General features: G+C 39.7%; 1 long non-coding RNA gene across 2 annotated transcripts; it reads left to right on the top strand.

The window, feature by feature from the left end:
• Nucleotides 1–2,094: 2,094 nt before the first annotated feature.
• Nucleotides 2,095–22,006, top strand: LOC125115954 (uncharacterized). 2 transcript variants are annotated; one of them, XR_007132212.1, is made up of 4 exons: nt 2,095–2,635; nt 7,639–7,763; nt 10,848–10,974; nt 20,349–22,006. It is a non-coding gene; the product is annotated as an uncharacterized LOC125115954 (long non-coding RNA). The 2 variants fall into 2 exon arrangements; XR_007132211.1 differs by having other exon boundaries at nt 20,814–22,001.
• Nucleotides 22,007–23,921: the final 1,915 nt, after the last annotated feature.

Genomic DNA, 23,921 nt, shown 5'->3' with positions numbered 1-23,921 from the left:
GTGAAATATAATGGCCAAGAAGGCTGCTTTGCTTGCTGTAACTCTTGCTTTAGATTGTTCTAAGAATAACTCAGAAGATTCTTCTAACAATGCATTGAACAAAAGAGCTTGTGTAAGAGAACCTTCCATTAAACAAGTTAGAAAAGGTTTAATTATTACTGAGTAAGATTTACTTTGTTTCCTTCTTAGGGGTCCCATCACAGATCCAGATATATTTCTCAATAAAGTTGCCATTGAAGAAACAAAATATGTATTTAGAAGAGGAACTTTTACATTTTGTTATTACAGCTATTATCTTTCCAGAATCCATTTTTGAATATTGAGTACCTACATGTGCATACAGGAGGATTCCCAGTTTTGTTAAAACTGCAAAGGAATCTGAGGACAGTTCAACCTTGTAGAAATAAACTGTCTACATGAAAAGGTTTAGATTTTAAGAAATCCTTTGCAATTTTCAAAGTCATTTTTCCTTCCTAAAGACTCATTTGAACTTTGCAACAGTTAGCAGCAGTAGAGCTGGCTTGGTAGATATTGTAGTCATAAGATTGAAGAATTCTAGGCTCAGAAAGGTTTTTAAAGGTCATTTAACCCAAAACTTTTATTATGTTTTTAATCATACCATTTTTTTTTCAATTTGAAATAGTACCAGACTAAAAAATGTTGCAAAAATGTTAGCTTCCACAAATATAAACATCTTGTATAACCACAGTGCCGTTTAAAAACTGGTAAATAAACAATATGATAATGTCAACTGATTTATAGACATTATTTAATTTTTGCCAGTTGATCCACTAATGTCCTGTTCCTGGTCTAGGATCCAATCCAGGATCACACCTTTTGCTTTTTTTTTTTTATCTCTTAAACCTTCTTTTAATTGGGGGCAGTTCCTAAGTTTCTTTGTCCTTCACAATGCTGATATTTTTAAATTGTACTGGTTCCTTATTTTGTAGAATGTTCCTCATTTGCAGCCCACTGATTGTCAAGCTTAAGCAACCAAGCATGGTGATTCCCTAGATCTCACAGAAATTAGTGGCAGAGCACCTTGTACACAAACAAAAGACTGCTAACTGTATGGAGAGTTCACCCCAAGATTTCAGAAAGCATGTCTCCTTTCATAAGGGTGAGGGCTGATAAAAATAAATTGGTGAATATATGTGTTTGTGTGTGTGTGTATATACATATAAACACATATATAATTTCTTAATAAGATTGCCTATGGAATCTTGGGTTTTGTGCTAAACCCTGGGGCCGCAATAGTGTGCAAAAAAACAAAATGTATTCAAGCCCACATTTTGAGCTCCATTTTGAGTCTCTCAGGACTTCATAGTGTTTTGGAGGACATATACCTACATATACATGGAGAGGTATATACCTACATAAACACATAAAGGACTTAAGAATATAGCTAGTAGCAAAGTGCTTTTTCAATGCGATTATGCAAAGTGACTGGTTTTAGACAGAATGAGTATTATAGAAGATGAGGGAAAAGAAGTGAAGCATAAAGACTGATGGAGAAACTCATAAATACATATACAATCACCATCACTGGAGAGATAGATGGAGGCACAGATAAGTAGATACGTAGATACCTAGGGTGAATAATATGTATATTCATATCTATAGCTATATCTAAGATAGGATAGATCAACCTATTGATTTAACACACACACACACACACACACAAAACCGCACCCCACCTCTAGTACCCTTCCAGCAATTGGCCTCGGCCAAGACCCATTGCCTGTGTCCTGGGTTAGATCAAGATGCCAATTCACTGAGACAAAGCGGGGAAGGCTGGAATCCCTCAATCCCCCTCTTCCCAAAGACACTGGTGAGAGTCCTGCCATAAAGGAAATCTGAGTCCCTTGCAGAGAGAACAACAGAACGAAGCCAGAAGCCCCCAGTGCAAAAGAGGCAGGTTCCGCAGCGCTTGCAGCGAAGCACTCTCCAAACAGGTGTTTCTGTGGCCGGTGGGCTCAGCCTGGGCTCCGCCGGGGTCTCGGAGACGTCCGCGTGGCGGCGTCTTGCTCCACGCAGGCGCAGGCGCCTTCACCTGAACACGACGCCTCCGGCCGGCCCCGCCTGCCCCCGCCGCGGCCCAACTTGACTGGAGTTGAGGTCCTGAGCGCCTGCCCCCGAGCAGCCGGCCCGCGGAGAGCTCTGCGCCGCCACCCCAGGTCCGGAACCCCTCCCCGCTCCTCTCCGCTCCCGCGACCGGAAAAGTTGGCGCGGGCGGCCGCCCCCCAGCCGTGCAGAGCGCTCTTCTCCCCGGCGCGGGGCCCTCGGTCCTCCGGCCCCCGGAGCCTGCGGTGGTGGCTCCTGCCGGGTCCTGCAGTACCAGAGTTCCGACCCCAGGGTCCCCTTACCAGCGGCTGCAAGGACGCACTCCTGCTCCTCCCTCCCCTTCCCAGAGCGCCCCCGGCACTGGGGCGGTGCGAGGTGAGCGAGAGAAGATGGAGCAGGAGAAGCCCATGGGGACTTCGGGCAGCGGGAGCGTAGACTCCGGAACAATAATAAAAAAAATACGCAGGCTTCCAGGATGGAGGAACTGAAGCTGACAAACAGCAAGTTAGAGGGGGGCAAGGAACTCCAGCACACCAAAGTGCCCCGCCCGTCCCGACCGCCGCCGCAGCGGGTGAGTAGGGAAAGAGGTGATGGGCGGAGTCCAAGAGGTGGGGGTGGGGGCGCAAAAGGGGGCTGTAGGGTCTGGTGGAGAGCCTATGTGACTGGGGAGTGTGCGAATGAAGCCTCTGCCCACCGGCGCAGGGATTATAGCACTTCCAGGATGTGCCAGCATCCCTCCTGCTGAGACATCCTTTTTTTTTTTTTTTTTTTCCCAAAACCGACCCTAAAGGAAACTGCCAAGTTAGCCTGTAAATCCTTCTTCCTGTCACAGTGGTTGGTGGAGTTGAAGACCAGGCGGAGAGTAGGATGGAATTAAGTAGTTGGAATGTGGGGATCAAAGGGTTAACTTTTAGGGTTGTTTGTCTGATATTCTAAGAAGTGATTTCCCCTTTATTGGCTTCAAGCTCACTGATAGCTCTAGTATGTCCAAGATGACATTTTTATAGGGTAGCCTAAAGTGGATGAGAACTGCGATGGCCTGTCATTGCCCTTTACTGCCGTCCTTAGCCCTGGGCACTCAGGGGATGCGAGTTACAGAGAGAGCCTGCATACCCTTCTAAAGGCCCCAGAGGTTGTGCAGGTGTGTTAGGAGCTGGGGTTTGCAATTTGTGAATTAATCGTTGTTTTCTTTAATGTAATGCAGTCCTAGAAACATCAATATCCCAGTGGTAGTAACTGCCTGATCCCCCTCATTGCCTGACCTCCTCTGGTGAAGAGCCCAGAAAAGGTTTGACCTTTCCTTATGAGGTGAAAAGGATTGATAGATTATAGGAGGCTGACACCTAGGGAGAGAGATTGTTAGGTCAGCTTCTGCTAGACGCAGAGAGGTTGGTAAGGGTGAAAGTTGGGGGTTTGGGGCCATGCCATGTGAGTTTTTAGATTTGGGCTAATCTGTAGTTTTTTAGTCTGTCAGAGCTGTCAATTTAACATGAATCAGCATTCTTATTGGCAGAATATAGTAAAACAACAGCTTTTCTGGTAATGATTAAAGACTATTTAAAACATCTATGGATGTTCCCCAGGCTACTGTAAAGTAGGCCTTGGAACATTGTGACCAAGAACAGGCAAAAAGTAAACACCTAAGTAGCTAAGTGGGGATTCAGGCAGGAAATTGAGAGTTTGCTCTTTGAAATATGCATAGATTATCCAGCCCAGCAACTTCTACCATATCTTCATTTGTGACAGAATTTCCAGAAACCTTCCAGGAGACACAGCATTGCATTGTGCTCATTGTAAGCTTTTGAAATAAAAGTTTGAACATTGTAAAATACATACCCACTCATCAGGAATTCTTTGGTACATAGGTATAGATGGTGTTGATGCAGATCATGATAACAGCACTTAGTATTGACACCCTGTCCCAGAGCTTCCACCTGTCCAAGTATCAAGCGTGGAGGACACTGGTTTGTATGTTGTTTATATACAAGTTTACTGATACAGTTGCTGCGGAGAGTCTCTCCATCCAGCTCTTGGAGAACTTTGCCCTCATTCCCGTCTTTAATAATCACAGCTTTAATATCATTATTACTTATCCCATTTAAATTTGGCTTTTTAAAACTTTTGCGCTTCTTCAGTTAGTTAATTCAGAACTTCTGGCTTTAAAGGGAAGTTTCAGACACATCAAAGGACTCTGAAAAAGAAATCTGTAGTTTTTCAGTCTGTCAGAGCTGTCAGTTTAACATGAATCAGCTGTGATCCAAGCTGCAGAGTATCTCTTACCTATTCTTAAAAGACTGTGGATAGAAAAACAGAGAAAAAGTACATCTTTGGCAAGCCAGCTACTTGTTCATTTAAGAAAGGAATGAAATGTATTGTCTGGTTGTGTGCATTTGTGTGTCACATGCATACTTAGGTGTTTATGCTTACAAGCCAAACAGGGACAGTGTGGGTCAAATTATGGATGGATGGCTATTTATTATGGTGATAGAGTTTGTGACTGTCAATGTTTGAGCACCCAGAATTTGCTAACTAGTGAGCTTTTTCTCTTGTCTGAAGTCTTCTGTTTCTTAAAGCCAACCATCATCCCCCCTCCCCCACAGCACACGTACCTTTTTTAGTATATTTGGATATGTCCTTAAAGACAGAGCTAATCAGCTTCATCTACCCAAGTTGTCTACCCAAGTTGATCTGAGCATGAAGGAAAAAGTAACACTTAAAGTTAGTATTTTTTGTAAATTGGAGCTTGGGGAATCAGAGGAAACTTTTTAGGTGGAAGAGACTTGAAGTGAAAAGCAAGATTGTAAAATTTATCTTCTAGTCCTATTTATTGTCATGTACTTTGGGCAAGTGAACATACTACTTAGAGTTTGAATTTCTTCAAATGTAAAGTGGAATCAGTGCTAATCAGGATTAATTGACAGAATCACATATCTTGAGACAGTTAAAACGGCATTGTTGAAATGTCCTATCCACATTTGTGTCACTGCCATTTCCAGAACTTTTCTTTCTCTCAGCCCATTAACAGGAACAGTTAATCAACCCTTTATAATTTTTCTTCTCCCAGAAGGAGGTGAGGTCTAGGCACCACATATCCTGTCTGATCTTTTTTCCTAGCCAAGGCTAAGAAAGACTAATGACTATAATAATACCACGATTAAAGGTATGAATTTATAGTAACCGTAGGCTGCCTGTATAACTTGTCAAGAATTCTGAATGGTGTCCTTGTCTCCCTCCCTCCTTCTCCTTCCTTTGACTCTTGCTGATGCTCCTGGGGTGGCCATTTGTAGATGTAATTTTTGATGTGCTCAGGATAGGCCTTTCCTTACACCGTAAGTTTATGTTTGTGTGTTCAGAGGAATTCCCAAAATTTGAGAGCCATTATTTAAATCTAGGTACTGATAATTTACATCCTTGTCATACAGGACAGCTTTTTTTTGATGGAAACCTTTGCAAGATCTCTACCAAATGAGGAAATCCTCTGGCATCAAGGATGTTGCTGAGTGCAGATAATTTGCCAGGGACAAGGACATGTTGCTTCTGCACAACCTGTTTTATACATGACCTAATTTTATATGCTGTATCTACCTCCTTGTGATGTGTGTGTATTATTTTTTCTTTCACTGAGTTTCAAAATGCTAACCAGCATTAGTTCATTAATCCCTATGAAATTCTTGTGTGGTAGATAGTAAGCATTAATATCTCTTCCTCATATTTTTATGCTGAATATGATTAAAATGTTTTGGTTTCTGACCCCTGTCTCTCTCATTGGCACCATTGCTCATTGCTTTCATCTGAGGTACGTTACTTACCTTAACGTCATTATGATGGTGTTAATACTGCATTTATCAACTTGCATGACCGATTGACATGCATGTCTTCCCCTTCAAATATGTTTAGACCTGAGATGAATCCATACAGCTTTCATAGTTAATGGGCACTTTTGGGGGTAAAAAGCCTCATATTCATTGTTTATTTAATTTTCACATTAATCTTGTGAGAGGTTGTTACATTACATGAAACAAAAACAGGTTCAAGAGAATAAGTGACTTAACTAGGCTGTTATGAGGGGTAAGGGACAGAGACCCATTTGGTACCTGCTTTCATCTGACTCCGGATCTATCCTTGCCCTTATAACTTGTAATGTAGGACTTAGAAATCAGAGCCCTTTAAGATTTTTGTAAAATTATCACATCTTGAATGGATTTTAGGAAAGTTTGAGAGGAGATAAATCCTGGTTTTGGAAGCACTGAATCATTGTAAAAAGGAATGTTTTTAATATGTGCCTATCACATTTCATTCCTTAGCTCCAATAGTGACTGCATTGTTTCTGTACTTTCCTTTTCATCTTTAGAGAGTCTTAGTAGCAAAACTTGGGTGATTTATTGAGCATAAGGTTATGGGCAAATTTTGAGGTCTGGCATTGGTTAATAAATTTCTGAGTGAACAACAAAATCTGATTTCATTTCAACATTGGCTGTGAAAACTGGATTAGGTAATCATTTGTATAAGATCTTTTCACCTGACCTTTTACATTTTAATAGAATTGGCTTTCTTTAGCAAATTTAAATTTTTCCTTTTCTGATCAGGGCTCTGGTCCTAAATCAAGAATGCAAGTGCAGCGTGACATGGAAGCTAAGATGCTTTTGAAGAAAAAAGCATAAGATGTGGAGGCAGATCGACCTAGACTTGAATCTCAGATCTCCTCACTAGCTGTCTTTAATGTATGGAGACTTTCTGCTTTCCAAGATGTATTGTTTGTTTTCGAGGTTCCCAAATCGGAGCTATAGCTGCTGGCCCACACCACAGCCACAGCAACACAGGATCTCAGATGCATTTGCAACCTATACCACAGCTCACAGCTATGCTGGATCCTTAACCCACTGAGCAAGGCGAGGGATCGAACCCTCAACCTCATGGTTCCTAGTCGGATTTGTTTCCGCTGCATCGCAACAGGAACTCCCAATGATATATTGTTGGTTGTTTCTCTGAACAAACCCAGGTTTGACACAGTGTTTTAGAGTCTTCAACTTGGGAGTGTTGAACACTTTGTACTTGTAAGTCAAGTTCTGAAAAAAATAAAGATGACACATTGATCTATGCCCTTGACTTGGGAATGAGCAGACCTTATATTTCACATAATTAGGTGTTTCCCTTATATATATATCTATGTGTTTCACATACATATGTATTTATAAAAATTTCTGAAATTTAAATGCTACTATTTAAAATCAGGTACTGCTATTTGCAGTAAGATATAAAGGTGTAGTAGTTTGTTTTATATCATTTTTGTATTGGCAAACAAATGTGGAATCTTTAGCTACAAAATGCATCATCAAGAATAGAAATTAAACCCCTTTTTGAAATTTGCTAGAACTTACTAGAAAAGTTAACTAAAAATTGACTCTGGGAGTGAACCAAATTTTTAGAGAGTTATGAATAGAGTAGAATTAGGCACAAAAATACATGAAGTATCTTATTATGGTATTAATAATTACTGACTTTCAAGGAATACAGTCTGTGAGGGACATACTCTTGAATTTATACAAATTATATTATTAACTTCTAATTCCACAGATACTTGCTGAGAACCTAGTATTTTCCAGGCGTTGATCAAGAGGTGTGTGTGAAGTGATACAAAAAGTTATGAACATTCATGTAAGGCAGTAGAAGATGATGGCACAACTGCTAGAGAAGTAAAGGTGAGATGGGACCCCTTCTGGCTGGGATGGTTATAAAGGCTTGTGGCAGTGGTGTCGCTTGCATTGTGCCATGAATAGTAGTGAAAACTTTAAGTAGAGATTTTTTGAAATGACCATAAGTACATGGTAGGCAAAAAAACTGCAAGAGCAACTGCGGAAAGAAAGGAGATTAAAATCACTTAACCTATGATGTCAGTTTTGAATGATTATGGATATATTGAATGCTCAATGAGAAATTAAAAATCTATGCCCTCCCCAATTCTGTCATATCCTTTAAAGCAATGATGGCGCTTATTTGCACATTTAATTTTATCTGGATGTTGTTGCTTTTTTGTTATTACAACTTATTTCTCAAGCACAATTAAAAAAAAAAAAGACTGCCATTTATCTAGTAAATTCTTTCAGAGACATCCTCAACCACACTGCCCACACCACCATGTCTTTAAATGAAAATGCACGTTATGTGACATGGCTTTACGGGTATTTTTTTGTTTGCTTGTTTGTTTTGGACCATACTGGGCATATAGAGGTTCCCAGGCTAGGGGTCAAATTGGAGCTACAGCTGCCAGCATACACTACAGCCACAGCAGCACCAGATCTGAGTCTTGTCTGTGACCTACACCACAGCTCACAGCAACGCCGGATCCTAAACCCACTGAGGGAGGCCAGGGATCCAACCCACAACCTCATGGTTCCTAGTAGGATTCATTTTTGCTCTGCCATGATGGGAACTCCTATATGTATCTTAATTATTGTCCTATAACTCTAGAAAGTATGGAGACTGCATTTTTGTCTCCAGAAGAGAAACTTGTCAGACAGCACCCCTACAGTGGCCAAAGGTGATGGCCTGAAAGAAGTGGCAAGTGTGAGGCAGAAGCTGACTTCTCAGAATCTAATGGTTACTACCCATGGGCAGGTTCTACTCAGATCAGACAGATTCAATAGTTAAAAATCCTGGTGACTTTTTCAAGGAAAGTTTTGTCTGGATATATGCCCAATAGTGGGATTTCTAGGTCATATGGCAGTTCTATTTATGGTTTTCTAAGGTACCTCTATACTGTTTTCCATAGTGGAAAACACCACCACCAACAGTGCAAGAGGGTTCCCTTTTCTCCATACCTTCTCCAGCATTTGTTATTTGTGGACTTATTAATGATGGCCATTCTATATATAGAACTACCATATGACCTAGAAATCCCACTCTTGGGCATATATCCAGACAAAACTTTCCTTGAAAAAAACATATGCACCTGTATGTTCAGTGCAGGACTATTCCCAATAGCCAAGACATGGAAACAACCCAAATGTCCACTGACAGATGAATGGATTAAGAAGATGTGGTATATATACACAATGGAATACTACTCAGCCATTAAAAAGAATGACATAATACCATTTGCAGCAACATGGAGGGAACTAGATACTGTCATGCTAAGTGAAGTAAATCAGAAAGAGAAAGACAAATACCATATGATATCACTTATATCTGGAATCTCATATATGGCACAAATGAACCTTTCCACAGAAAAGAAAATCATGGACTTGTAGAAGAGACTTGTGGTTGCCAAAGGGGAGGGAGAGGGAGTGGGATGGACTGGGAATTTGGGGTTAATAGATGCAAACTATTGCCTTTGGAATGGATAAGCAATGAGATCCTGCTTATAGCACTAGGAACTATATCTAGTCACTTATGATGGAGCATGATAACATGAGAAAAAAGAATGTGTATATGTATGTGTGACTGGGTCACTGCTGTACAGTAGAGAAATGACAACACTGTAAACCATCTATAACGGAAAAAAATAAAAATAATTAAAAAAAAAAGCCTGGTGAGAAACAAAGGTGAAATCATACTGTGCATGGTTTCTACTGAAAGATCAGAGCTTATTCTAGAATTTAGATAGGAATAAAAGTACCTCAATACTCTGACGTGAACTTTTACATATGCATAACAGGTCTCATGTCTCTATTTCTGCTGAGATCTCCTGAACATTTTTATACTGCCTTAGATCAGTAGTGTACCTTTGCAGTGTTCAGAATAACTCGCTTTTGAGGAATTTCGTCGCATTCCTTCAGTTTCATTTTCATCATAGTCCTAATAGATGAAGAGGACAGGTATCATTATTACCTACACTTTTGTGACAGATGAAATGGGAACTGCTGGATTAACTCTGTGTTTTACATTTGGAAGAAGAGGGACTATGAGACCCAGACTTGCGCAGGCATCTTTTGCCAAGGCCTGGGGACAGAGTTTATGTTTTGGCTGAAGCCTGCACTCCTGTCCATCAGGTCAGGGACCTCAGTGATTGGGGAGAAGCATAGAGATTGGGCACAGGGCTCCTGGGTTCCAGGAGAAACCACACAAATTTCATGCACTGGGCTTTAGAACAAGTTGCTTGGTCCAGGTTGACCGGTGGGTCATTACTAGCTTTTACAGAGTGACCATGCACAACACTGACAAGATTTGCTGCAAGTGAGGTGTCATCAACGGTGGATGCAAGTGTCATTTTAAGTGCCCACCATTGTAAATGAGTCATCAATACCGCCTTTTGCTCCTGTATCTAATTGAGGCTGGAAGTTGGAGACAGGGAACTGAGTTTGCTGAACACTAAAGCAGCTGCTCCACCCAGGTATGCTATCTACATGATAGCAGAAGCTGGCTTTTAACAATAATGAAAATCACCACACCCTTTGAGCAATTCCCTGTAAGCACATGAATTTCAATGTTATTTAATTGAAACCTCACAACAACCCCTTTGAAGTTGGTATTATCATTGCTATTCTAACATAGTGAAAACAGGCTCAGGGGGTTAAGAAACCTGCTGTAAATCATCTCAAGAGCAACAGGTCAGGAATTTGAGTTTTGCTCTGACCTTGCCTCTAAAACTGGATCTCACTGCCCCAAGTCAGTTCAGAGTGATGGTAGGCAGAATTCTTGGCATGAGAAGAAAAATCTTAACTGTGCTCCTTTCTAAGTCCCCCTGTCCTCAGGGTGCAGCCCCGTTTTATTCTTTTCATGACCTCCGTTTATCTATGTGAATGACTCACCTGGCGTCACTGATGTGTATCTTGTATCCTCTCCAGCTTGTTATCCCGGAAGAGAAATAGAAGCTGCCATTTGCTTTCTCTCCGCTGGCCGCTGACCCTTGGAGAGGCAGTGTGGACAACATGGACACTTACTCACAACAGTGCCACTGAGACATGTTATCAGGTAATTGGCCAGTCATACTTTGCCCAGAGCCAAAGGTTTGAGGTCTTCCTTAATTAGAATGACAGAAGCTATGGGAATCCAAAGTCATGGACATCTGACCCAGGGCTTGCCTGTTGGAAGGTAGAAGTTCTTTGGTTTAGTTCTTCACTTCCCACAACTCTCTTAATTAGAATTATGAAAAGAGCATTTTGTCAACTGGCAGCCAAAGCAACTTGGGATCTGAGCCGTGTCTGTGACCTATGCCGCAACTCATAGGCCAAGGATCAAACCATTGTCCTCATGGATACTGGTTGGGTTCCTTAGCACTGAGCCACAATGGGAACTTCTGAGTGAGGGATTTTTACCTGGACAGCCATGGGCTCTCACTGAAAACTAAAATTATGTTCAGGTATGATCCTCAGGTCCCTGCATTTAAGTGACTGTCCTTTACCCTTTGAATTTCTTTGGAACATTCTAGGTACTGTGCCTGAAGGTAGGTCCCAGTGCTTGTGGGGACAGACAGATTTTATAAAGATAAACTTGCTGTTGCTGAAAGACAGCATTTTGCTAAAGAAATCCTTCTATACAAAAAGGCCTGGTCGTGTGCATTAGTGTAGGTGAGAAATGAGAGCAAAGTATTAGATAGTAAACTTTCTCATGGTGACTATATTTGTTGGATTTACAGTGGCTTTGTTCTTTTTCTTTTTTTCATTTTTAAAGTTTTATTGAAATACAGGTAGTTTACAAGGTCATGATAATTTCTGCTGTACAACAAAGTGATTGAGTTATTCTGAATGGATGTATACATATACCCATTCTTTTTCAGATTATTTTCCCATGTAGATTATCACAGAATTTTGGGTAAAGTTCTCTGTACTATACAGCAGGTCCCTGTTGGCCAGTCAATCCATACACTTCACTGCATATGCCAGTCCCAAACCCCCATTCCATCCCTCCCACTCCTCACCTGTCCCCTTTGGTAACCGTAAGTTTTTCAAAGTCTGTGAGTCTCTTTTTGTTCTGCAAATACATTCATTTGTATCCTTTTTTCAAGATTCCACATATAAGTGATATCATATAATATTTGTCTTTCACTGTCTTACTAACTTAACTTAGTATGATAATTTCTAGGTCCATCCATGTTTCTACAAATGGCATTATTTTTATGGCTGAATAAATATTCTATTGTATAAATGTACCATATCTTCTTTATCGTTTTCTCTGCTGACGGATGTTTAGGTTGTTTCCATGTCTTGACTGTTGTGAATAGTGCTGCAGTGAACATCGGGGTGCATGTTTCATTTCGAATTATGGTTTTCTCAAGATAGATACCCAGGAATGGGATTGCTGGATCACATGGTAGTTTTATTTTTAGTTTTTTGAGGAACCTCCTTACTGTTTTCCATAGTAAAAAACAAACAAACAAAAAGATAACACACAGAATGGTACAAAATATTTGGAAATGAAGTGACTACAAAGGATCACTCTCCAAAATATACAAACACCTCCTGCAGCTCAATATTGAAAAAAAAAAAAAAGGAAAACAATACCCCAATCAAAAAATGGGCAGAAGATCTATATAGACATTTCTCCAAGGAAGACAAACAGATGACCAAAAAACACATGATAAGATGCTCAACATCCCTAATTATTAGAGAAATGCAAATCAGAAATACTATGAGGTACCACCTTACACCAGTTAGAATGGCCGTCATCAAAAAGTCTACAAAAAATAAATGCTGGAGAGGGTGCAGAGAAAAGAGCACCCTCTTACATTGTTGGTGGGTACATATATTGGTGCAACCACCATGGAAAACAGTATGGAGTTTCCTCAAAAAACCTTAAGTATTTTCTGTGTGTCCCTTTATGAGAAAAGTTTGCTGATCTTTGGTCTAGATCATGAAAAGGATGTTTTTAACCATTCTTTTTTATATTTGTCTACGCTGCTTTGAATTTTTTGCCATGTGTGTTTCTTTTGTAATAAAAGTATTAAAACATTTCAAAAGATTGTGCTGTATGCTATGGGGTAACCTTTGCCCTTGAGGTTGCATATACTGGTAGAAATGGACAGCGATACAAACAGAAACATTGCAGTTTAGAGTGATAAGTACATAATAATTAGAATAAGAACTGTGCAAAGGACTATGAAGATAAAAACTAGGGAGTTAACTAATCCTCTTGGGAGAGGAAAGAATTTATTTTATAAGGAATTTATATTTGAGTCAAACTTTAAACAAGATTGGGAATCTGCCAAGCCAAGGACCACTGGGAGGAGAAGATGCTATCTATACCAGTTTTTCTCCTTTTTGATGAGAACTAGGTTCACCGTAGTGGTTCTTAGTACATTTAACAATATATGATCAATCATTCTTCCTTTTAAGTTTCCTTCATCTCTATGCCATTTGGGACTCAGACTAACAGTCTATAAATATTATGTCTGATTTCCTTTTTACTTTTCAGCATCATGTCTCTGACTAGACCAAAGAATCTGAACTCTCAGACAGATACAGACTTGTCTTAAATCTTAAACATTTGCTCTCTCATCTCTTCACAGTAGAATTTCACTAGCATGGCTGTGACAATTTCTCCTTGGTAATCTGTTATGTTGCTCCTTCTGCACAAGATGGAAGTGGGCGATTCTGTCGTTTTCTTGGTCATGTGGCCTCAATCAGTGTGGTTTTTGGGGTGATTACGATAAGTCATTTTTCATTTTTTTTTAGTGCTTCATTGTTCCCCTAGATAGTGTGATGATGTGTGATAGAGGCAATAATGTCACCATGTCTACAGTCACCTTGGTTTATACATGTACATGTATTGAAATATTGCATTTTCAATATTTTAGTGGTGTCTTTTAATGTACAAAAGTTCCCAGTGTGAGGGTTTTGTGCCTAAATTAGGTCAATGCATAGCTCATGATTTTAATCTTAACAGCTTTCTCAAAGCTGGTTCCAAGGAAGAAAGTTAAATCACATAAGACTTTAATTTTTTCTAGACTCCTGTCCCTCTTTTCTTCCTACTATGGCTATTTTAATTTTTTTAAGGCAACTATACATTAAAAAGGGCCCATGTCATCCCTGTGCCACTTGTAGGATTTTCACAAATGAACACACACCAGTGTAGCCAGCACTCATGTCACTGCAGCACCTCAGAGGCCCCATAATACTCTTCCAAGTCAGTTCCCTCCCCTCAATTTCTGATTTGACCTCACATAGCATAGGTCAGTTTTAGTTGGTTTTATACTTCATATAACATTTATATAAATAGAATCCAAGTCTGTGTTCTTTGTTATCCCTGTCTTTTTTGTTCAAAATTATGTTTTTGAATTTCTTCCAAATTATATTGTGAATTATTTGAGCTATATAATTTGAGATTAATATGAATAACTCTTCTACAAATATTCTTACATGTGTCTTTTGGTGAACATATAGACACATCTCCAATCTCAGAGGAATTATGTTCAACTTTAGTAGATACTGCCAAATAGTTTTCCAAAGTAATTGTTCCAATTTATACTCCTATCAGCAGTGAATGAGCATTTTGGTTACTGTACATATACCACCACTTGATATTTTCTGTATTTTTCCTTTTATCCTTTAATTATGAAACATTAACACACACTAGTTTTAACATTTCCCTGATGACTACCAAAGTCCATTGTTCACTTAGAAATCCTCATTTTTTAATTTTTTGTTCACCTCTTTTTTTTCTTTTTATGATACAGTTGACATACACTGTGTTGGCAATTATGTTAGTTTCAGGTGTGCTACATGATGATTTGACCTTTGCATACATTATGAAATGATCACCTTGATAAGTCTAGTAACCATGTGTCCCCATACAAAGTTATAGTATACAGTATTACTGGCCATGCTTCTTATGCTATATATTAATTATATCACTATTATTTATTTTATGATTAGAAGTTTGTACCTCTTAATCCATTCATCTGTTCCACTGTACTGCCACTCTCCTTCCCTCTGGCAACCAATCATCTGTTCTCTGTATCTGAGTTCATTTTCATTTCATTTTGTTTGTATGTTTGTCCAAATCTTTTGAATTTTATGCTATTATTTTACCTGCCTTATTGACTTTTGGAAGTTCGGGATGGGGTTGCTATATTTGTATTTGGCATATGAACCTATATGTTCCTACTATGTAATTGGCATTTTTAGTATTTTAGTGGTGTCTTTTAAGATACAAAAGTTCTCAATTGTAACCTAGTCCTATATAGTTACTGCTGTTTAGAACTTTGGAGTTAAGGAAACCAGCCTACATCAAAGTCACCAAAATGGTTTCCTACTTTTTTATAAAATATTTATTACTATGTCTTCCACATTTCTATGTGTGATTCACCTTGATTTTTGTGTATGATATGATGTAAGAGTAAAGCTTGCACACTGTTTTTCTCTATGGCCATGCAGTTGAAACAAAATCATTTCTTGATGAGCATATGCTTCCCCAGTACTTCGCAAAGTGACCTTTGTCACAAATTTGTGGACTGTAAACTTGTTAGGTGTCTTTCTGCATTCTCTATTCAGATCCATTGGTTCATTTTTCCTTATGTTATTATCATGTCATTTTATTTGTATGGCTTCATCATAGGTCTTTTTATCTATCATTGTCTCATGTTTAGCAATTTTCTATTGTATGCTAGACAGCATAGAAAAGAATCACAGATAATCCAAATGATGCTCTTTTCCTGAAGTGAGAATTTCTCTTTTGTTTTTTAAGATTTTAGGGTCGGAAAATGACCACATCAATTTTATGAGAGATTGATCTGGGTTTTGTCTGGGTTTTAGCTTTGGCAAGATTCAGTCTTTTTTGTTATCCCCTCCTTCCGTGGTGTGATTCCCTGTGGCTTTCTGTTGAGGTTTTTGTGTTTCCAATGTCTTCAGCTCTGGAAAACAGCTAGAAATTCACTTTTCCTCACAGGAATATCCAGTTTAGCTTTGATCTTCCACCCCATGCAGTACTCTCCTCCTCCACCTTTTTATTTCCCATGGAAAATGGCTTAGTATCCATCAAATTTCCAATCTTGTCACTCCAGCTTGTGAAAAAATAACTGCTAGTTTATCTGTCAGCTAAGGAACTGCAGTTTTCTTGCAGCTATCCAGGCTTGTCCTCAGACTATAGCTGTGCCCAATATTGGGATGTTGTCCTCATGCAAAATGTGATTTAGGTTCTCCTTATCAATTCACCATTCCTTCCAGTGCTTTAATCAGTTCCTGCACTGGGCCCCGTCTCTTCTTCTTGAAGTGTTTTTCTTTCTAAGCACAGTAAAATGTCAGGTTTGCCTCTTTGTGTTCTTGTGCATCTTCAGAATTCAGCAAATGTATTGTGAATCAAATTGGATATACATATCTCTTAGAATAGAGGCAAGGAGAGCAGTTAAGAGGCCAGTCTAGGCAAGAAGTTATGGTGGCCAGAATTAGCATATTATTTATAAAGATAGGTCGATATAGATTAACATGGAAAGATTTGGTATAGATTTTATGCTGTATAACCTGTAACTGTGGGGAATCTAGGAAGGAAGGTGGGAAGAGAAAGAGTCAAGGAAGGCGATGTCTTCCAGCTATGGCTGTTGGGTGGCTTTTGGCAATATCTATTGTGATAGTAGGCAAATTAGGGGTGCAAGATTTGGGGTTGCCAGTAAAGGAGAGAAAGGCTGCTCTACTCTGGTATACTCTGCCTTCATTTGTACTTTATAAGGAAGATGAAGCCCTGTTACCACTGACCATAAGTGTGTGTGTGTGTGCGTGCATGTGTGCACGTGTGTGTGTGTATTTGTGTGCATGCATGCGTGTACACATGTGCCTTCACCTTGGCTATGCTTACTCACAAGAGTACATTCTCCTCTGACCTCTATCCTCAGTGTAGGATTTTAAATAAACAATGACCATACAGAAGCCAAATTATATGAGAGATCTTCTGTTGCTTAATTGAATCCTATGTGCTAGAAAAAAATACCATGTGGTTCCCTACAAAGTCCATCCAGGGCACTAAATGCAAAGTACATGGAGTTTCCTACAAGTCTACTCTGAACAAAATGAGGACCTGTGCTATGACTTTTCCTTGAGGAAGAAGGTATGGGTCAGAGACTTAGCCAGTATTATCATGAGCAAAGCCATCCCCAAGGTTGGTGACCACCTGTGGTCCACTTCAAGCTCATCACCTTCTCATGGTGGCACAGAGAGATGAGCTGCCCCTCCTGATTCTGTGTATTACCTGACTATCTCTTGGAAACCTCCAGAATGAGATGCTCATGATTAATTCAGATGGCCAAGGAAAGTATGTGAATCCAAGCTGCTGTAAACATTAAATGAGTTGAGTCAAGAGAACTGAGTTGGTGAACAACCTAAAGACAGACTAAGAGTTCTCAGCAGGTACCATCCTCAAAGCCATCTGCTAATGGAATCATTTTGTTGCTTATCCAGACATTCTTGAAGCATCCTATTATGACAAAGTTCTCATACAAGACTATAAGATGCACATGTTAATTCCATGGCAAACTTTTTATGTTAAAAAATAAAATTGGACACCATTCAAAGTCCTCTGCCCCACTGCAATCAACTATCAGTCAGTCCTCTCTACCAGCAAATGTCCTAGGCATACTATGAAGTGAGAAGTTTATTTATTTAATTTGTACTGCATTAATAAGTGAATGAGAAATGAAGGCTTCCCCTTCACTCTCATCTTGCTTCCTCAGCATTTTCCTACATTTAAGCATCTCAAGAGAGAACTTGAGACTGGAATTGGGTTTTGATGTGGAAGATTGTGAGGATATAGGAAGTGGTATATAAAGATCATAGTGTGTAGTTGATTGTTGGTGATTTGACCAGTGCCTCAGAGCAATAAATTTTAATGCTTCATTTCCTCTGGAAGTTATGAATGTGGCTAATGGAAAAAACTAGTTAAGAAACCTTCTTAACTGATTCTGTAGAAAATAGTTGATTGAATTAGTGGGTTTCTATTAATAGCAATAGTCAACTGAAATTATTAGGGCTGTTGAGGTAATTGCAGGGACATTCTTTGCTGAGAGGTTATGACAGAATCCCAGGAGGTATTATTTTCACTTTTACAATGTATGGTGAGATTGTTCCAAAAGTCGACACCTCTGTATCCCCAGAGTCTTTGTCCAGTGAACCCCTTGCCTTTGTAGTGTGAGTAGTTGGCTTACAGCTTAAGTTCAATCCTTCTGAAAACTATGCTATTTTACATGCTCTTGATGTTACAGATTATCTCATGTGGCTGACTTCAGAGCTTCACTGAAATCTTCTGTATGAAATTGCTAATTCATAAGTGCCAAGGGCTGGCTGAGTTCATGCCTGCTATGCCAGCTACATATTTGATGCATATTTATTCTCTATGTAAATGGTAGATGCAGATAAAGTTCTATCTCCAAAGACTCATTTTTTAAAAAAACATAGTTGATTTACAGTGTTGTGCCAATTTCAGCATAGTGACACAGTCACACACACATACGCACACGCACGTGTGTGTGTGTGTGTGTGTGTATGTATACACAGTCTTTTTTTCACACTGTCTCCCATCATGTTCTGTCCCAAGAGAGTGGATGTTGTTCCCTGGGCTGTATGGTAGGACCCCATCATTATTCATTCTAAATGTTAATAGTTTGCATCTACCAACCCCAAACCCCCTGTCCATCCCTCTTCCTTCCCACCCCCTCCCCTTGGCAATCACAAGTCTGTTCTCTATATCTGTGAGTCTATTTCTTTTTTGTAGATATATTCAGTTGTGCAATATTTTAGATTCTATATATAAGTGATCTCATATGGCATTTGTCTTTCTGTTTTTGATTTATTTCACTTAGTATGAGAATCTCTAGTTGCTTCGATGTTGTTGCAAATGACATTGTTTTGTTCCTTTTTGTGGCTGAGTAGTATTCCATTGTGTATATGTACCACGTCTTCTTAATCCATTCATCTGTTGATGGACATTTAGGTTGTTTCTATGCCTTGGCGTGCCAGTATCTTTTTGAATAGCTTTGTCCAGATATGTGCTTAGGAGTGGGATTGCTGGATCATGTGGTAGTTCTATGTTTAGTTTTTTCAGGAACCTCCATAATGTTTTCCAAAGACTCATTTTGATTTAAAAATGAATCTGTTCTTTTCTTTTTGGAAAGGCTTACCTCCAACCAGTTTTACCTGACCTCTGGGTTTGAGGTTCCTCATAGTCCATGAGAAGGTAACATGGAGAACCAAACCTTAGAGATGTCAGTTCTCTTCCTTGAGATGGGCATTGCTTTTGTGGTTATAGCCAGCCATCAGTAAAACTGTATGAGGGAGAGTAAAATACCTCATTATGGGTAGAGTCAGGATTATCCTGTTTATGAGCTCAGTTTAATTAATTATTAAAGGCTAAGACATTTAGAGAAAATTTTAACAGCGTTCTATTCAGATCAGAGTGGCTAAGAATCAAGTGTAAATGGTTTTAACTATTGTGTTGTTTCAAGAACTGTCCATTTGGGGAGGTAACCTGAGATATGAAGTGGAGAGGCCTGCGCTAATGGTCAGAAGACTGGCTTCAGAATCCTCATTTATTCTATAAATAAGGCGATAAAGACAGTTTTGCAAGTCAGTGGTAAGGAATCCATAAGCTATGAGAGTACCAGACAGAGAGAGGCACTGACTCACTGTAGATGTCCAATGAACATTTGGTTCAATTAGATGTCTCAGTCTTCTCAGTCTTCTTTAAGAGAGTTTTTTCTTTTCTTTTTTTTTTTTTAAATGGCTGCCCCTGTGGCATATGGATGTTCCCAGGCTGGGGGTTGAAGTGGAGCTGTAGCTGCCCCCTGATGCCACAGCCACAGCAACATGGAACCGAGCAGCATCTATGGCCTATGCCACAGCTTGTGGCAATGACAAATCCTTAACCCACTGAGCAAAGCCAGGGATAGAATCCTCATCCTCACAGATACAATGTCAGCTTTTTAACCTACTGAGCCACAGCAGGCACTTCTCAACAGAGTTTGTTCAGGGAGTTTCAGTGAGCCAGGAAGTTTCGTAAGATGCAGTGGTCATGATTTGTGAACCCTGGTCTAGGGTATTCTTTTTTTAGGCTGGAGGAAGACCATAAGACCTGATCTAGAAGATTAGAATTTTAATACTGATCTTTCTTTCTTTTGTTGTGTAATGTTTGGGCAAGTTCACACAACCTTTGAGCACTCAGTTTCTTACCTGAGCTGTAGGAGTAAAACAGATTATCGGAATCTGTGTATTTCCTTATCTGTAAAATAAGCACAGTGATAATAGCCACCTCATAAGATATTCAGGAGGCTAACATGATTCAACACTTGGAAGATGCTCTAGTAGAGTGCCTGTTGCATGGTCCGTCTCAATAAATGTTAACTGGAGTGATTTTTTACTTCTTCCTAGCCCTCACTTGAATGAAATCACCATTCATGGATATTGGAATGCTGAGTACACTGTTAATACTGTTAGTGCTTGACAGTTTAATGGGAAAAAAGAAAAGGAGGAAAAAAAACCCAAACTTCTCTATTGTTTCCGATTTTACTCTACTGGAATTTTCTCCCTCTCCCTCCTGCCATGATGTTTCTTTGTGGCAGAGCAACAACAACAGCTACAGTCTTGACCAAATTCCGGAAACTAAGGATGAGAAAGACCAACGCTCCTGCCTAGGTCTCTTCTGTGCCACTGGGTTTTCTTTGGTGGGAATACTTCACATATTCCCTTGGGAACCACATAACTGTGAGCTCAGCAACTTCCTGGGACCAGAGGCCGAAGGCTCCTGCTTCCCTTACAGCAGGCTCGTGTTCTTAGGAACCAAGCATTTCTTCATCCTGGTAGAAGGTCATGGCTTTTCCCTTCCTGTCTTGGCAGCTCCTGCCCAGCCTCAGACCCAGTCAAGACAAGTGGGGCTGCTGTGTGGAGGGCAATTCCCTGAGCCCCTAAGAAAATTCAGAGAACCTCTCAGAAGACAAAGCTTTGGATTGGACTACAGCTTCACCTGTGACTCTTTCCTAGCAAGCCATGGTGTTGGATGAAACAAGAAGATGTGAACTGTAATCCAGTCACAAAAGCCAAAAGTTGAGGAGAAGTTGCCATTTCTTCTTCCTGCTTACCATTCAAGGATCTATTTCCCCAAATCCCTGTTAGAGTTATTGGTATCCTGGCTTTATACATATTCCATGGTATTTGAATGCATAAACTGGTGCTCACATCATTGGTTTGAAGTTAGTGGTTCTGCCACACTCTAGCTATATGACTTAGGCATGTTAGTTATCACTCTGAGCCTCAACTTTCTCATCTGTATGATGGGAGTAGTCCTATCTCTCCTGCCTGCTTGGTCAAATAAAATTGCAGCTTTGTAAGTCTGAAACCTTAGGGTCCCAGGAAAGCTTGTATGTTATCTAATTCAGCTTTTGTCTACTGTAGGTGACCATGCCCTCACTAGCATCCTAGACAAATGGTCCTCCATCTTCAGACTGAGCTCGGACTGGCTCGGGAACTGACATTCTCAGGAGCTTTGATTGTTAGAATGTCCTTTCTAGTGCCAGGCTGAACTCTGAATCCTCTAATAGCTTTTACTCACTGGTTTCTGTTTCATCTGTAGATCCAACAATGCATTTAATATCAAAGTGTTCTGTGTTTTGAAGAGCACTGTACACCGTCCATTTAACTGGTTATCAGTCATCTTTTCAGCTCCTTTGCTTGCTCTGCCCTTGGAGTTCTGATCTGGATGGACTGCATGGAACAGGACATGGCATTGGATGTTCCTGAACATTCTCAAATATCTTTGTGGCATCAGTTATAAAACTTTTCCTGATCCCAATCTGATTATTACTAATGGTAGGTGTCCCCACACATAGTGGGTATGCTCAAATCCCAGAGCCATAATTGAAAAAGCATGTTTCTTAACATGTTTAAACTATTTTAACTTGGAAGTAATTTCCTCCTGTATTACCTTGAGATGAACCAAATTTTAGTTAAAAAAAAAAAGGAAAAAAATCTAAAGAATTACATGAACGTTATTTGTAACCAATCTGCTGTAAAATAAAATATTTTTGTATCTTATACCTTGGTCTTGTTTATGCATATACGATTATGTATTTATGTGTAATTGTTGAAATTATGCTATTATATGGCTCTGCATTTTGCTCTTTTGTTGAACATTATATTGTCTTTTCCCATGTCATTATCAATTATTTGTAAGTATCATAATGGTTGCATCATAATATTCTGATGAATGAATATACTAAAATTTGCTTAGTCAACTTTCTCTTGTAACCTCTAATTTGTAACCAGTTTTCAGGAGCTTTAGGGCTGTTCCCTTTGAGAAGAGGGAATATGAAAGAAGGCAACACCTCTAGATTCCCACAGCAGGATTTTATTTTCCAAGTGCTGGGTTAATCTCATCACTCTTCATTTCCTAAGTGGGCAGAATTTACAGGAGATGTAGATCAGATCCTTTTAGAGCAGGAAGGCTGAAAAAGCAGGTTGGTTTATGTGTGTGTATGAGTGTGTGGGTGACCTCAATTCACAAATTCATATTTAAAATGCTACACTGGTGATTTCTGTTACCAATAGGAGGTTCGGATCTGTTTCATTTATTGATACAAACTGGGTCCACCAAGGGCTTGAGCTGCCTCTTTCCTCTGACATCAAGGATTTTCCTTGATCAAGGAAATCAATGAAATCCAGGCATTAGGGGGTTGTTGTCCTTTGATGTCAGGGAGAGAACTTTTAATGCACTTGAATCCAGAGCTGGAAATCGAAGAATGACAGGTTTGTCTTCCATGAACGTGACCTTGAGGCTCTCTTGTTTTTTAGATCCTTGCTTTGACAGCAGAAAAGCTCCACTCATATAATCAGTCATCTGAGGTCATTGGTGAGGGGGCAACATCCCCACTGCTCTGTACACTTACAGACCCAATCACCAAAATAGGAGAATGGGGATCTCTATTGTTTACAAATTTCCCAAATGAGTTGTGTTAGATAAATTTAAGAGATGGACCATAACCCATGCAGAGGTTTTTAGGCCATCAACTTAGCCTGAAAGAGAATTACCCTGTCCTCAAACCTGTATTTCCAACACATTTTAATATCTTAGATGAGATTTATTTTGAGCTTTACTTTGGAGTTCATCTTAGGCGGTAATCAAAATCACATGATCAATAAGAACTAGCTTCATAAACCTGTAGAAAGGGTGATGGAAGGGATTTTTCCAATTAAAACTTTATCATTTTTGAAACAAACATCCCACATCTCCCCAAAGGCACTGCCATTAAGAGAGAATCAGCTGCATTCCTCCATCATGAGCCAATACCACCCCTGTGGAATGCAAAAAAAAAAAAAAAAAAAGTCATGTGTTATTACCTATGGGTGACTGGCTGGTTTGAGGCAGTAGCATATGGTTGACTGTTGGAACAAATAAAAATAAAACCATACGGAAACTTCTGGTTGCTTAGCCTCAGTAGAATTCTCAAAACACAATGCAAAGGGCTAAGCCCAGACGCAGCTTCACTCCATCTGTGCCTCGTCTTCAGCCCAGGGAAGCGTTAAACCTTATTGGGCCTGGTGGCTGGGGAGCTTCCAACACCACACTGCTCAGAGTTTTCTGATGTCACAAGTTTCTGTTTGAACAAATGAGAAACTGTTAATCGTGTATCTGATTTGCTTATTAGGAAAGATGAAAAGTCAACCCACCAAGATGACCTGCTGGTGTCAGAAGCGAGGGTGCCCTTGTGAACAGGGCCTTGTGGTGGTGGCTGAGGCAAAGAGGCATGAAAGTTCTATGTCCTTCCCTTTCCTGTGGCATAATTTCAACAATCAGGGAAACCAGGTCTTAAAACCTCTAACTTTGTTCATAACACAGACAAAAATCGTAGATGAGAATTACGAAAAACGGGAAAGAATAAGTTACAGGAAGCAGAGGTGGGAGAGAGGTATAGCTAGTCTTTTCTGTGGTTAATTTTTTAAAATAATCAG

The sequence above is a fragment of the Phacochoerus africanus genome, chromosome 15, assembly GCF_016906955.1.
Source record: "Phacochoerus africanus isolate WHEZ1 chromosome 15, ROS_Pafr_v1, whole genome shotgun sequence".
NCBI lineage: Eukaryota > Metazoa > Chordata > Mammalia > Artiodactyla > Suidae > Phacochoerus > Phacochoerus africanus.
The sequence above is the reverse complement of the archived record's forward strand: the minus strand, read 5'-3'. Positions and strand labels throughout refer to the sequence as shown.